Here is a 2776-nt window from a genome sequence, read left to right on the forward strand (position 1 = left end):
ATAAAATAATTATTAATGATAAAAAAATTCGTATATAAATTAAATTTATATTTCTTTAAAAGAAAATGTAACAAAATTTTTAACTTGGAGATTTTTTTACTTTATATCATAAAATTCTTAATACCATAGTTTATTTATACATCATGCTCAAAAGACTATAATTCATTTAATTAAAAGGGCAAAAAAGACATAGTAATGAGAATAAATCTCAGCCTTTTAATTTTTGCATGCTATTAAGAATATTCTGTGGCGGTTCAATCCCAACAATTGATAACTAAATTAAAATTCTGAAAAAGCCTATTCCAAAATAGACAAATAGACATGCTTATTAACATAATTATATACAAGGGTTTACACTTACTTTATGACGCATCTAATATTAATATTGTTAAAATAAAAAAATAGAAAATAATTAAACTTTAATTTTAATATTATTATTATTATCATATGATTTAGACATGCATTTAAAGAAATTGGTAAAGAAATATGTAATAAGATTCTTACTTATAGAGATTTATTTCCACTTTGCATGGAGATTTCTAATATGGAAATAGGTTTTGTTACAATGATAGTGGCAAATACCATGGTTTACTAATACCACATATCTAAAAAAAAAAGCTATAACACACTCATGATATGCAAGGAGTGAGGACACCATCTCCAATAACCATGGAGGTACCAAGAAGCGCGAGCATGAGTAAAATCGTCTTAGCTGCATTACTTTTTTCTAAAACTTCTTTTATCTTCAAAGCACTTTTGAGCTGTCTACTGGGTGTAGCAAGCTTATATGTTGAAAGCTCTCTGTCCTCTGCTTGTTGCTTCGCTGTAACGTTCACCCTTGCATGGCGTCATATCAGGGAATAAAGTGCAAACGTCCCACCTGACATCGACTAATTTTAATCCATCTTGGCAATATCTTATATACATAGAGACCAAAAGGTAAGAAATAATTGGAATCATTGGACACATAATTTATTCACTCACTCTTTTGCCCCTTCTCAAATATCTTTTCATTGTGCTTTGGGTATGTGTCCAATGATTCCAAGTATTTCTTACCTTTTGGTCTCTATGTATATAAGATATTGTGAAGATGGATTAAAATTATAAGAGACAGAGCATCGAGAATGTCATCTGGATGACGGATTCCATCTGTAAACGTACTAGAAAACACATAAAGGGGAGAAGTCCCTATGTCCCCATAAACCACCCCAATACTCTGAAATGCCAGGTGCAAAATGGTGCTCATTGTGATCAGATTCTGCAAAGAAAAAGGAAAAAAACACAATAATCAACACTCAGATTAAACGAAGTATCACAGTTAACTTCTATGGTTTGACCTAACATTAATTTCAATACGGTGCAACCTTACTAGATTATAAAATTCAGAAACCTATGAAACAACAATGGTAAATAAACTAAACGTTTCAACAACTATATATTCCATGAATCCTGTGCTAAGGAACGTTTCAATTCTTTTGTACCCAGGTTTTCACAAGTTCAATCTCACTGTGAAGCAAACTTTATAGAAATCATACAAATCACAGCCAGCCCCAATTAGAGCATAAAAACGTCCTATACAGTCCTAATTAGCTGAAGTTCAGAGCTCCCGCCTTATATTACAATATGAAAACCATTATTAATACTAACCGAGCCATGATTAGCCATTCCTGAAACTTTAACGGACTCCAAGTCTAAGGAATCAATCCGCCTGAGCGTTTTGCCTTGAGAATTGGCCTGCGGATTGTTTCTTTCTTCGTTCGAAGCTCCAACCATCTCCTCTTTTTCCATGGAGGCCATCTGTTGTGGCTTCATGTTTTCTTCTTCGATTATTTATGAAACATTAAAAAGGAAGGAAAGCCCTAATAAGATATTATAAGGACCCTATCCATGGAATCAATTGACTCATCTCTCATTTTAAATGGATACCTATTAGAAATTTCAAAGTGATTCAACCAGGATAAAAGTGCAACTCATACAATGCTTTGCACATTTTCTGTGCCACTTCCAAAAATTATTTCCCCATATGCACCTAATCCATCTCGAATAAATCCTGAAGCAGCCCCATAAAATGCATTATTGAATGGATTTGGTGCTGTGTTCGATGGTGGTCTCTGCATGCCAGGCTGTCCTCCGAGGTCTTCATACATGACTTTGGGTACCTGTAACAATCAACCAGGTAGAATAAAGTTAAAAAAACCACGTTACAACCCATAGTTGAAAACTGTCCTCAAATAGAGATGAGATAGCCAGAACTCCACTTCTATGGAGAAAATACAGAGTAGAATTGGATCTGACTCCTTTTGATAACTGCCTAGCTGGAAAATATTCCATGGTTTACTTTATTGGTAAATTTCAGTTTATAAATGTTAAAATGAGGAAACATGTATGCATACATGTAGAGGCTAAGAGGAAGTTATGCACATTACATCAAATGCATTATTGAATGGATTTGGTGTTGTGTTCGATGGTGGTCTCTGCATGCCAGGCTGTCCTCCGAGGTCTTCATACATGACTTTGGGTACCTGTAACAATCAACCAGGTAGAATAAAGTTAAAAAAACCACGTTACAACCCATAGTTGAAAACTGTCCTCAAATAGAGATGAGATAGCCAGAACTCCACTTCTATGGAGAAAATACAGAGTAGAATTGGATCTGACTCCTTTTCATAACTGGCTAGCTGGAAAATATTCCATGGTTTACTTTATTGGTAAATTTCAGTTTATAAATGTTAAAATGAGGAAACATGTATGCATACATGTAGAGGTTAAGAGGAAG

The 2776-nt window shown here is 34.0% G+C and overlaps 1 pseudogene; it reads right to left on the bottom strand.

Annotated features, from left to right (window-relative positions):
* Positions 1 to 629: 629 nt before the first annotated feature.
* On the bottom strand, positions 630 to 1812 carry LOC149260233 (potassium transporter 1 pseudogene; annotated as a pseudogene).
* Between the last annotated feature and the right edge of the window lie 964 nt (positions 1813 to 2776).

This window comes from Pinus tabuliformis, chromosome 6 (assembly GCF_031772625.1).
Source record: "Pinus tabuliformis cultivar Carrire ecotype Pingquan chromosome 6, CPIR1, whole genome shotgun sequence".
Taxonomy (NCBI): Eukaryota; Viridiplantae; Streptophyta; class Pinopsida; order Pinales; family Pinaceae; genus Pinus; species Pinus tabuliformis.